Raw genomic sequence first — 14,610 nt, 5'->3', positions numbered from 1 at the left:
ATAACATAATAAAAAAACTAAACAAAAATAAACTCTGGTACTTCTTAACATATAAAAAAATAAATAAAAGAAAGTAAGTAAGGATAGATAACTTGAACAGCAGGGTAGCAATATCAATCAACATGATCTGACTGATGTTTGTAGAATACTCCATCCAAAACAGTGGAATACAAATGGAACATTCCCCAAGATAGAAACACACCATAACAAATTTAAAGGAATGGAAACCATATAAAGTATGTTCTCAGACTTCAACAGAATTAAACTAGAAATCAATAACAGAAAAAGAACTGGAACATTATTTTTAATATTTGGAAACTATACCATGTATTGCTACATAATGTATGGATTAAAGAAGGTCTTAAGATCAATTACAAAATATTTTGAACTACATAAGAATAAAAACACCACTTTTAGTTTGAAGATGTAATGAAAGCAATGTTCAGAAGGAAATTTATAGTATTAAACGCATGTGTTGGAAAAAATATCTAAAATCAGTAAGCTAAGTTTCCCTTTTAGATAACTAGATAAAGGAGAGCAAATTAAGCCTTCAGCAAGCACACCTCAGGATATCATAAATATTGGAGCAGGAACCAACAAAACTGAAAACAAGAAAATAATGGTGAAAGTCAACAAAACAAAAACTGGTTCTTTGAAAAGTTCATAAAATTAATAAATGTCTTGACAGGTTAATGAAGAAAAAGGAGGAAAGACACAAATATTGATATCAGAAGTGAAAGAAGTGGTAAAGACTATTGATCCCTTGGTTCGGGAATCAGGAGTATTACAAATAGCTTTGTGCCACAAATCTGATAGTTTAGATGAAATGAATCCATTTTTTTGGACAACATGATCTACCAAAATTCATCCAAATGAAAATAGAAAACTTAAATAGTCTTACATCTTTTAACAAAGTTATCTTAATATTTAAAAAACTAAAACCAAATGAAGTCCACTATGCCCAGATGTTTTCTCAAATGAATCCTAGTAAATGGTTAAGGAAAAATAATACCTATTCTCTGAGTCTCCTCCGGAAACAATAGAAGAAGAGGGAACACTTCCCAAAACATTTCATGAAACCAACAGTAGCCTAATACCAAAACCAGATAAAAAACATTATGAGAAAAGAATACTGCAGACCAGTATCTCTTATGAACATAGTTGTAAACATTCTCAAGAAAACAATAGCAAATCAAATTCAACAACATATAAAAAGAATTACATACTGCACCTAGGTGGGGTTTATCCCAGGTATGCTAGGCTGGTTCAGCATTCAAAAATTCAATCAGTGTAACCCACCATACTAACAGCCTAAGAAGAAAAATCACATGATCATATCAATAAATATAGTAAAAGCAATTGACAAAATCCAACACCTATTCATGGCAAAAACCCTTAGCAAACTAGAAATAAAGGGAAGCTTTCTCAATTTGACAAAGGACATTTACAAAAAATCCCTACAGTTATATTGTACTTAATAATAAGAAATGGGATGCTTCCCCCGAAGATCAGAAAGGAGACAAGGATTCCTCTCTCACCACTTCACCATCTTACTGGAAGTTCTAGCTAGCACAGTAAGACAAGGAAAATAAATAAGAACTTAACGGGTTAGAAGAAATAAATAAAACTGTCTTTGTCATTCTAGGTAAAAAAAAAAAAAATCTCCCCCAAAGTCAACAAAAATATCCTGGAAGCCAGTAAAGCAAGGTCACAAAATATAAGATGAATGAATAAAAGTTGATTCCTTTCCTACATACCGGCAATGAATGTTACAATTTAGAATTTGAAAATAAAACAAAATGTACAACACATTAGCACACCCCTCGAAAGGAAATCCTTAGGTATGAGTCTAACAAAAGTGCACAGGATAAACATGTGAAAAATTATAAAATTTGGTAAAATAAATCAAAGGTGTAAGTAGTTTCAGAAATGAGTAGAGACTAAAAGACTATAGACAGAAGGAACTATATATAAACAATGTACTCTAGTACATTGGCTAGAATAAAATGTGCTCCTGGATTGGAGTCAGAGATACCAGTATAAATTCACGTTTCTTTAATATAGATACAGATAAATACATATTATAGAAGTAATAATAGATTCATGTGTGTTTACATGGATTAGAATGTTCATATTTATTTCCTAGTTCTATCTGCTAAGAAAGCCTATGAGAAATGACACACCAGTAACAAAAAGCAAAGCCATCCCTCTAATCCTGGTTTCTAATACCATTCTCTAATAAAAGGAACCAGGGCTCATTGGAGAAATGGCTGATGCTAAGACTGGGGCAGGAAATATACAAGATGAGACTGGAACAACTTGTAACTCCAGAAAGTGTGGAAATGCTCAAAAAAAAAACATTGGAGATATGCCAAAAGAACACAGGAGCCAACTGAAAGATTTCCTGATGGCCAAAGCACAAACAATTTGAGCAACAAAATAAGCCAAAAATATTGGAAGTTAGCTTATGGAATTAATAATCATAAGTCCACATTGACATAAAAAAATGATAGAGATAAATAAGTGGGAAAGAATAGACAAATTGTCCATTCAAAAGTTCCCAAATAATTTATATAGCTATTTCCCTTCAAGAAGATACAACATTATTCCCCAACCCTTAATTGTACATAGAGACTATGAAGAAGCTAAGAAGCTACAAGGACAAAATTCTTTAACAATTTCCTGGGAATATGGGATGTCTGGGGGGCTCAGTGGGTTAAACGTATGCCTTTGGCTCAGGTCATCATCCCAGGGTCCTGGGATCAAGCCCTATGCCAGTTTCCCTGCTCAGTGGGGAGTCTGCTTCTCCCTCTCCCTCTGCCCCTTTCCGCTATCCCCTGCTCCTGCACTTTTTCTCTCTCTCAAATAAAATCTTTTTAAAAAATTCCTGGGAATAAATAAGGTTGACATTGCTGTGGGGAAGAGAAGTCTGCCTACAACAGAAAGTAATCTGAAAATAAATTAAAAAGCACGCATAATTGAGATAGTTTCACTCAAGTCACCCAAGGATCTTTCAGGATTTGCTATTATATATCTCAATGTAACTTACCAAATTGATCAAGCAAAAGAGAATAAATGTTATTGCCTTAGTAAATGTAAAAAAGAATATGATAAATTTCAACATGTATCTGGATCACAACTCTCAGAATGTTAGAAATAAAAGAAAATTTCTTAACTTGATGAAGATCATATTTCAAATATCTGTATCAAGTATCATTCTTCTAATGGAGACGCAAGACAAAGATCAAAGATGTTTCCTATTACACTATTGTTAAAGATAGTTCTAGATAGCTTAACAAACACAGTGTAACAATAAGTAAGTGGTACAAATATTGAGAGGTATTATAAAAATTTTATTTACAGAAACTGTGTTTACTTATATGGAAAATCTAAATAATCACAGAATAGCGCAAGAATTTATAAGCACAGTTTACTACATTTGCCAGACACAAACTCAAAAAAATAAAATGCCTCACTATATCAGCTATAATCACTTAGGAAGTAGATACTAAGCAAAATTATAGATCTGTAAGTTACCTGAGAATTAAAATAAGGTGGAAGTCATATTTGTATTTTTTAATCTTATTAGCAGACATCTGAGAAACATAAATATAAAAGCAAAGAGAGGAGACTCCCCTAATTAGATTTAAACATACTGAAAAGTCACTGACATCAATACCAAAGAACTAGAAAAACTAAACAATTTCAGGTGACATTATGCAGGAACAGGTCAAAACCAAATGAAGCAGAATAGATACATTGTCATATATTAGTGATCTGATTTGAGTTTGTGTCTAGGAAATGTGGTGCATAACAAAGAGGTTCTATAATCAGTTAAGCAGGGGAGAAGCATGACCAGAAGGTAATGGGAATCTGACATATCATGGGGAGAAAAAAATATATAATACAAAGATATTTAAACTTACATCAAATGTATACTTTAAAAACTCAAATTAAAATTAAAATAAGTAAAAAAAATAAAAATTGTTTCTCTTTCCAGTTTTCTAACAAGTTCCCAGGTAAGGCTGATCCTGCTGGTCCATGATCAACACTTTAAGAAGCAAGAATATGGGAAAGTATCAGTAACCTCATGTAGTGGCTTTAAATCATATCAGATTAGCTACATTGAGGTCTTTCCCAGAATCTCATCCTCTGTTCAGTTCTGAGTTAGGATTGGCTACAAGAGAAATGATCTAGAAGGCAGAGTCAAAAATTGGCTCTCTTGACTCTGAGAAGGTTCATGTTATGTTAGGTGTGGGTACAGCTCATGCATGTTGCTACCGACCATCTGGGTTCCCTGGTTGGTAGGTGGCTGTGGTCAGGTCTTGCAGCTCCCATTGGGTCTCTTCATCCTGCTTCTCCAAATCACGGGCCAGGTTTGCATGTGGTTGTATGGTAAACTGCGCCTGCATCATTACCCATGTCATCCAAGTTGGAGGCATGGAGGCAGTGAGTGAGCCATGTGGTAGACTCCAGGTCATCCACACGGGTGGCAGCTTTTCCTGCTTTCCCCCACTTTACATCCATCACCTCTTCTGACTGTTGACCCAGAGCACGTCAGGCCCAGCTCCTGAGGTAGGGGCAACGGACTTACAAAGAATGTTTAACCAGCTCCCAGGATTGCATGCGGTCAAATCTCTCCATTCACTATGTAGGGATTCTGCTGCTCTGCCCAAGCCCAAACTAATACTCCTTCCGGCTGGTGGCGGTGGGGATATAATGTCTTTAAAAAGACTCTAAACTAGAAAATGTAAATAAGTAATGATGGCTATATTCACATTAAAATCCAGCACTACTCATTGTAGACAAAAATAACAGACAGATGTCCTTTAAGGAGAAGATATTGACAACTTCTAACCAGAGCACATCCACATTTAAGATATTCCAACATTTTAAAGAACTAATAAAAATTGACAAGAAGGAGACAGGAAACCAAGTAGAAAAGTGGTCAAGATATATGAAGAGGCAATTTGCTGAAGGAATAGCCAACAGGGTTTAAAAAGACACTTAAACTCACTGTAATTAGATAAATTTTCTAAAAATGCCATGAGAGAATCCTTTATATCCAAAAGATGAGCAAAATTCAGATAATACCATGTTGGGGTTTTTCCAAGCCTTGGAGGAAACAGGGACCCCCAGCACATGAAGTATAAACTGCTGAAGTCATTCCTGAGAGTCATCAGACTAGCACTTGATGAAATTAAATTTGCACATCCCGTGTTAAACCTTTGGGATTCTCATCGCCTCCTCCCCCACCCTCAACAATTCAGGTAGCAAAGGGACTGGGATGAGGATATTCAGAGTAGCATCAGGGAAGATGGGACAGGGAGCAACCTCACAGCCTATCACTGTGGGACAGGATAAGGGAAAGGTGGTGGATGACCCTTATAGAACACTATGCAGTTCTTAGAAGTAATTAACTCACTGCACCAGAAACAAATAAATCTAAAGAGAGAAAAAAATGTTGAGTGCAAGATTTATAGTTTAACTCTGTTTGTGTGAGTTAAAATATAGATACAGAAAGTCATGCTGACCTATTTGTCTTCAAAAATATATAATCTACAGGCCCATATTAAACATTTTAAAATGGGTTGCTTATGAGGAAGAAAAAGGGGGAATGTGCTCAATGCTGAAGGGGGAAAAAAAATCAAGGAAGAATATGATTAAATCCAGTACCTTTATCTGAGGTTCAAATAAAGGAGAACAAAGGAAGGAAAGAAGGGAGATGAGGAGAAGCCCTTTAAGACATTTGCAAAGCAATCTGAGAGCCAATCCTTCTGGAGCTTCTACATTTTCCCCAGTAGTTTCCTGTTCTAATTCTCAGTCAACTCAGACTTTCCTGTATTCCCTTTCACACATCGATAGGTGGCAAATTGATTTTCGAGCACCTGGTCAAGCTCAGAGCATCAAGCCAGCTTCCATCTTGTCTTGTTCTTATGGCTCATCCTATGATCATAAGGATCAACCCACTGCTTTGATCTCTGACACTTTGAAGAGATGGACTAAGAAAACTATTTTTTAATACCCAGAACATACAACTTCCAAATATGTACCTCTTCATTTTTTGACATTTCCTTAGCCATTTTTCTTGTGGGCAAATGGTTATCCACGATTCAACACACCAGCACTGATCTCCCAAGCCACTCCAATCCCCATGTTCCCAAACACCCAATTGCTGCCACGGAAAGGTTTTCACTAATGAAATTAGGAAACGGCACCACTCTCTGACCAGAAAAGCATACTCACACCACAGGAAGGTAGCTTAATGTGTTGTTCATACAGACGTGGACTTCACAGGAGATCTGGAAGAGGATGTAGAATCAGTAAAAGACCTTCCTCCTTACCTTTAGATAAGCAAGCAAGCTTTGGTTCAGGCAGCATAGCACGGGGTGGTTAGCAATGTAAATTTTCAAAAGCAGTTGTTCCATAAGCTTTGCATTCAGTAGAAATGTCTCGCAGATTTTGGCAACAGATTTTTACGTTGTCTTTTTATACCTGGTTTGGGTTTGCAGAGCTATTAGAGAGTATTACAGCATACTCGCCAAAGTCATTTTAAAAAGAACCTCGCTTTCTCTGATTCTAATCATATAAGCTTTTAGTACAAGCTGTAAACCATAAATTTCTACCTCACTGCTTCTCTTTTTTTTTCCTTTATAGCTTTCGGAGCACTAGGTCTTTTTTCATTACCTCTTTATTTCTTTTTTGTTTTTCTTCTAAATCTCTTTTACTTTCTGCTAATTCACAACTCGCCTGTCCTTTCTTCCCATCTTCTCTCACATGGGCTCGGAGTTTTTCCGACCCGGGTACGGTCTGTTTTTGTCTTTTCCTACATGATAACAGCTTGAAATGTTCCTTTTCAGCGGGCATTTAGAGTTCCAGCTTCACATCATGGCGAGTTAATTACACGGTATATACTGAAATATTGAAGAGTGCTTAATAGGGCCCCACAGCACTTAGGGGCAGGTCAGCCAGTCGCATCTTCAACCTTCCAAATAAATTATTTAGAAAACGCCATTCCTCCTCTCACCGGGAGCACAACGTAGGGAAATAAAAAAAAAAGAAAGAAAGAAAAATGAAATCAGCATCTTTGACTACTCACTCGATATAAATCACTATTTATTTGGGGCAGCTGACCATATGAGTCTGTTGTTTCTCCAAGTTATATCAGAGAGTCCTAACTTTTAAAGAACTGTCATAATTTTTCCCCAAGAGATTTTGGTGATTACACCAACGCATGAAAAGTATATTTTTGGGTTTTTTTGTGTTTTTTTTTACCGATACCTGTATTTTAGCCTTTGCTTTAGTCTACGCAAGGATGAGTCTCAAGACAGAACTTAAGCACACCGAAGCAGGGCAAAAAGAGGCAATGACTTGCGAATTTTCAAAATGGCCAGCACCCCAGCCTCTTTCGCTAGAGATTGGTTTGTGTGCATCTCTTAGAACTCCTCCTGCTGTTCTTTACTTCTTGACAAATTACGAGTTGTTATCGTATTGTAAATAACAGTTGGGGAATATGTAATGAAAACTCTCATGGGCCGAGGAAAGCATCACATTATTAATTTGTCAGAAATGCTATTACCTAGAGAACCGAGTTTTACATTGGAGCTTCTGTAACGTGGCACCAGAGCAACTCCCGCTGAGCAGCATTTAGGATACCAGGACACGTATGGGGAGAACACGACCAATGGGGTCCCCCCCTCAAAATTGCCAATAATATCTACTGGAGATTAAAAACAGCAAAACGTTTTGGGGAAGAAATTTTCACTTAGAAATCCAGCTTTCTCTCTCATGTTTCTCATTTTAAATCTTTTAACGTTATGGACCTGCTGATATTGGGCCTACAAGAAATAAGGAAGAAATCACCCTGTGGTTCTGGCTTCACCTTCACTTGGACAAAATCACATTCGCCTACTTCTCAGGAAGCATATTATTAGCCAGAAAGTGAAAAAGCGAGTTTAGAGTTCAGAGAAAGTTATGAAGGCCAAAGTCAAATGTCTGTAATTGTTAAAATGTATCAGTGGCAATCTCAGGTCCTATCTAATGCTTTCTCCAGGCTCCCCAAGCAACTAGGGGGCAGTACTTCTAGTATTTCTCATGCGACAGCACACATATCATGAGATCATTAATCTGAGTCCTTGTAATGATTGTTCCATGGAGCTTTAGATTATGGAGCTCAGGGAAAGGGAAAAATCAAAGGGGTGAGTGAGATATCTTCTGCTCTACCTAATGTCCAAATGCCCTTCACACATAGAATCATGAGGCCATGAGAATGCTTTGTCTTATCTTCTTATTCTTTATTCAGGATTTCTACCACACCATATAGACTGTAAAAAAATTCATAATGGATACACAATAACTGGTTTTTGTGGGCTGGGGTAAGTATATATTCTGCTTTTATAAAAGTATATCGGGACTAAAGTCAAGATTCTGATTATGATACTACATTAGAAAAAGCTCTCTGTACAGTTTGCAACTTCTAATGAGCCTTTCCACTATTTCAAATAAAAGTTATATATTCATTCCTGCTTTGCCAAAGATCAGTTGACCATATGATTTCACTCATGTGTGGAATTTAAGAAACAAAACAGATGAACATAGGGGAAGGGGGAGGAAGAGAGAGAGAGTAGGAAGCAAACCATAAGAGACCCTTCACTATGGAGAACAAACTGAGAGTTGATGGAGGGAGGTGAGTGGGGGATGGGCTAGATGGGTGATGGGCATTAAGGTTCTGGGATGAGCACTGGGTATTGTATATAAGCGATGAATCACTGAATTCTACACCTGAAACCAATTTTACTCTATATGTTAACTAACTAGAATTTAAATAAACACTTGAAATCAAAAAAAGTTCTATATAAAGTCTACTGTAAAGTACTTGTAACTTTTGCTTTTTGACCTGTAACCATTTGCAGCTATAACACTGATTTAATATACCAGAGTGAGAACCTCTCAAAAATGCCCTGGAAAGCAGCAGTCTAGTTTCACAACTGAATTAAATAAATCACATGTTAAAGTTTCAGAGCATTTCTTATTGCTCTCATTTCTTATTGCTTATTTCAGTGAATATAGAAAGCAGGATTACCTGTCTTTTGCTTCAAAGCTGTACTAAAATTGTGTATCTTGGAAAATACTGATGATTTTTACATGAATTTCTATCAAACAAAAGAGAAACCTTTAAAATACTGTATATATACATTGTAAATTACTTTTCTTAATCTAGGCCAAATATTTCTAATTTTATTTTGCTGTGGGGCAAGGTGGTGGTAATTTTAAAACTGTATTATACGACAACAATAACAACAAAAGGTGATGCCTTTTATGATCATTTTTCTTTTTATTCCACTCCCCCTCTCCTCAGGAGGAAAATTAGAGAGATACAAGATCTCTGACTGTTGCCTACTCCTTCCAAGATTATTTTGCATTTTATAACTGGACCAAGTTTAAAACTTCCAGACATAAACCCAAGTGTCACTCCTGAAAATTATTCAAAACTAAGGATTTTATTTGAAGAAGGAGGGCTCTTGTGTGGATCCAACTGACCACTCTTTAAAGTGTCCTTGGGAGGGGCGCCTGGGTGGCTCAGTCATTGGGCATCTGCCTTCGGCTTGGGTCATGATTCCAGGGTCCTGGGATCGAGCCCCGCATTGGGCTCCCTGCTCCGCAGGAGGCCTGCTTCTCCCTCTCCCACTCCCCCTGCTTGTGTTCCCTCTCTCGCTGTGTCTCGCTCTGTCAAATAAATAAATAAAATCTTTAAAAAATAATAAAATAAATAATGTGTCCTTGGGAAAGAGGAAATTCACTCACATAATACACAGAAGAATCAAAACACACACTGGAGTGCTTTTCTAGACTCTTCCTAGGGTCCTTGTATAAGCAATATATTAGATTTATTTCTTTCTGTCTTATAAATCTTAGATTACATAAATGAGATCTTATCATATAATTACTTCTGATGAGATGCTGGGTCTGAGCTTATAATGAAACATTTTTATAAAAAATTTTAAATATGTCTGAGCAAAAGTCTAGAACATCGAATACTCAAGAAAAATATGTTTTTTTAAATTATCCTAAATCAAAAATTTATCTAAATAGATCATTCAGAACTGATCATGTGTATATATGTTCTTTAAGAATAGAGGAAAGGTTAAGTTCTTAACATTTTGATAAAAAGAAGTTATGAAAGAAGGACGATAATGGCGGGATTTCCAGTTTCTGCTTGAACATGTAAGGATTTCAGTAGTCATCACTCTTGTACTTACAAGAAAACTGAGCAAATTGAGGGCACCTGGGTGGCTCAGTTGGTTAAGCGACTGCCTTCGGCTCAGGTTATGATCCTGGAGTCCTGGGATCGAGTCCCGCATCGGGCTCCCTGCTCAGCAGGGAGTCTGCTTCTCACTCTCCCACTCCCCGTTTGTGTTCCCTCTCTCGCTGTGTCTTTCTCTGTCAAATAAATAAATAAAATCTTTAAAAAAAAAGAAAACTGAGCAAATTGAAAACCAGCAATTTTTCTTGGACTTTTTAGAGAATTACTAGAAAACCACCATCCTCAAATCTGGAGAGACAGGCAAATATAAAGAATCCTTACTGAGATTTGCTTAACTGGACCAGAAGACACTAGAGTCATAAACAAGTGGGGACAATGAAATAAGAATGCTGATAAGGAGCTGTAGGCTGAGTCTTGACCAGCATGAGAATGAAAAACTCCTGGGGGCTGTCATCTAAGGGGCTCCCCAAACTTTGATGGGTTCAACTCCAGGAACCCTACCTGGTTGTCACAGTGAAGAACTAGAAAGATCCCGTCATTTCTCTGGCTGGGAGAGAAGATTAATAATCATGGGGAAATACTCCTAGAACATTTTCCATAACAAGGGCTCACTCTCCAAAGGGAGAAAATAACAGCAGACTCATCCCTATGGGGGAAGGACATCTCTCCCACTCAGCCTCCAGTTGCTTTTCTCGTGTTATTATAGAGAAAAAGGAGCTAAGAAATATTTGTGAAGGTCAAAGGTCAGGGACACAAGTCCATTAAAAAACTGAGATTGATAAGATTTACAAAACACTTCCTTTTGCCACGGCTTTCTACCTGAGCAAACAGAGCTCTACTGTGTGAACAGTGTGTTACAGCCAAAAGAGCTGCAAGACACAAACTCAGGGAAGTCAAAAGTCAACAGGAGGCATGAAAACAAGGACATTAGAGGAATGGCAGCTTCTGGCACCTATAGCTAGAGCAGACTTTAAACATGGTCCAACATCTGGCTAGAATAACATAAAACCTTATACAACTCTCATCCTGCTACCTCAGTTCCTACTACCTGACACACTAGGTTTGTCAACAAAAAATGTTATAAAGCATGCTAAGGCAAGAAAAAAACACAGGCCTGGAGAAATAAATTAAGTATCAGAAGCAGACTCAGATATGACAGAGATGTCAAAGTTGTTAGGTGAGGATTTTTAAAAAATGATGATTGGGGCACCTGGATGGCTCAGTCATTTAAGTGGCTGACTCTTGATTTTGGCTCAGGTCACGATCTCACGGTCCTGGGATTGAGCCCCGTGTGGGGCTCCAGGCTCAGCGGGGAGTCTGCTTCAGGATTCTGTCTCTCCTTCTCCTTCTGCCCCTAGCCCCCTCCCTAAATAGATAAATATTTTAAAAAATAAAAATAAAAAATGATGATTAACATGTTAACGGTTCTAATGGAAAGAGTTGATAAAAAATGACATACTGGTTAACAAAGAAATAAACATTCTAAGAAAAAAATGAAGAGGAAATGTTAAAACTAAAAAAAAAAAAAAATAGACATATTGTAACAGAAAAGAAGAATGCCTTTGATGGACTCATCAGTAAACTTGACATGGTTGAGATAAGAATCAGTGAGCTTGGGGGCAACTGGGTGGCTCAGTCGGTTAAGAATCCAACTCTTGGTTTCAGCTCAGGGTCATGATCTCAGGGTCCTGGGATTGAGCCACAGGTCAGTTTCTGCACTCAGCACAGAGTCTGCATGGGATTTTCTTTCTCCCTCTCTCTCCTCTCTTCCCTCCCACTTGTGCACATGCTCTCTCTCTCTCAAATAAATAAATAAAATCACAAAAAAAGAGAACAGTGAGCTTGAAGAAAGTTCAATAGGGACTTCCCAAACTGAAATAAAATAGGAAAATATAATTTTTAAAAAGCAGAAAATCAAAGAACTGTGACACAATTTCAAAATATGTAATAGATGCATAATTGTGATGCCGAAAGAGAAGTAAGAGAAAGTGGATGGAAGAAATAATTGAGAACTTTCCAAAATTAATGACATACATCAAACCACAGATTCAGGATCTCTGAGAACACCGACCAGGACAAATACCTCAAAAAGTGCAGTTGGCATATCATGTGCAAACCTCAGAGAAATAAAGATGAAAAGAAAAATCTTGAAATTGGCTGGGGGAGGAGACAGGGACATCCTACCTATACAGGAAAAAAGATAAAGATTGGATCAGACTTCTCAGCAGGAACTATGCATGCATGAAGTGAGTAGAGTAAAATATTTAATTGTGGAAGGCAAAAAACACCATCCCAGATTCTATATTCAATGGGATTATTCTTCAAAAGTAGAGATTCCCAGACAAATAAAAATGCAGGAATTCATTGCTGGCAGACAGCTTACAATTTTTTTTTAAGTTTTCTTAATGAGGAAAGAAAGAGATTTGCTCAGAAATTTGAATCTACATGATAAAAGAAAGACCACTGTAGAAAGAATAAATGGAGGGGAAAATAAAAATATATATATATTTTTCTTAAAATTAACTGATATAGTAGATGCATATTTATTTAAGGTAATAATAGTAACAATATATTGGGTGATCATAACACATGAATAAGTGATATGAATGACAAGAATATAATAAGGGATGAGAGGGAGGAATTGAGAATATTGGGAATATGATATTCAAGATGAACTAAGACTAGTTAAAATATAAACTGCAATCTCGAGTGTAATTATTATTTTTTTAAAGAAGAATAATTGATATGGCAAAAGAGGATATAAAACAGAATCATATAAAATACTCAATTAAAATGAGAAGAGGCAGAGGGGCACTTGGGTGGCACAGTCAGTTAAGCATCCATCTCTTGGTTTCAGCTCAGGTCGTGATCTCAGGGTCATGAGACTGAGCCCCTGTTGTGGCCCCACACTCAGTGCAGAGTCTGCTTAACTCTCTCCCTCGCTTCCTCTGCCCTTCCTCCCACTCGCACACTCTCTCTCTAAAATAAATAGATAAATCTTTAAAAAAAAAAGAAAAGGCAGAAAAAGATAGAAAGTTAATAAAAATATAAGGAATAAGTGAAGCAAATAGAGAATAGTTACAAATACGTTAGCTGCTAATCCAACTATATCAAAAATCACTTTGGGTGTGGGAAAAATAGGAAAATGGGATTAAGAGGTACTAACTTCCAGTTATAAAATTTGTAAGACATGGGATGTAATGTACAGCATAAGGAATATATTAATAATATTATAACAAGTTGGTATGATGCCAGATGGTAACTAGGTTAATGGTGGTGATCACTTCGTAATGTATATTATAGTTGAATCACTATGTTGTCCAACTGAAATTAATATAATATTGTATACCAACTACACTGCAATAAAAAAAAAAGGATCACATCAAGCAGAATGCTCTAAGTAAACCAATTAAAAGAGAGAGATTGCCAGAGTGGATTAAAAATAACAAACAAACAAGAACCACCAAATATTATCTATAAGAAACCCACTTTAAATATAAAGACACAGATAGATTAGAGGGATAAAGATAGGTATTCCACACTAACACTAATCAAAAAAATGATAGCAATTTAAGACAATGGTGACTCCAGAACCAGGGAAATCATCATGGGGAAAGAGGGCCATTACATAGTGATAAAGGAGTTAATTCTCCAAGAAGATATAATAACAGTCTTAACCATATGTGTACCTAACAATGGCATCAAAATATGTGAGGCAAAAACTGATAGAATTGATAGGAGAAATAGACAAATCCACTATTATAGTTGGAGACTTCAGTACTCCCATTTCAGTAATTGATAGATCAAGCAGGCAGACAGTAAGACTAGAGTTGACCTAAACTGTACCATCAATCATCTTGATCTAATTGACATTTATAGAATGCTACATTCAACAACAGAACTCACATTGTTCTCAATCTCATGTGGAACATTTACCAAGATAGACCACATTCCAGTCCTTAAAACATTGCTTACATCATTCAAAACAATAGAAATTCTACAATCTGTGTTCTCAAACCACAATGGAATTAACTTACAAATCAATAACAAAAAGACATTTGGAACATACCTGAATATTTAGAGATGAGACAACTAATCCCTAAGAAGTTTCAAATGAGAAATTTAAAAATAGTTATAAATTGCAATCAGAATACTTCTATCAGATGGCAACTACACTCCTGGTGAGTACAGCATAATGTATAGACTTGTGGAATCACTGTGTTGTACACTTGAAACTAATGTAACATTGTGCACAAACTATATTTCAATAAAAATAAAATTAGTTAATTAATTAACCATTAAAACTACATATTGGAAGAGTATACCATGTATCTAACTATATAAAC

Source organism: Neomonachus schauinslandi, chromosome 10, assembly GCF_002201575.2.
Source record: "Neomonachus schauinslandi chromosome 10, ASM220157v2, whole genome shotgun sequence".
Classification (NCBI taxonomy): domain Eukaryota; kingdom Metazoa; phylum Chordata; class Mammalia; order Carnivora; family Phocidae; genus Neomonachus; species Neomonachus schauinslandi.
This window is presented reverse-complemented; position numbering follows the sequence as displayed.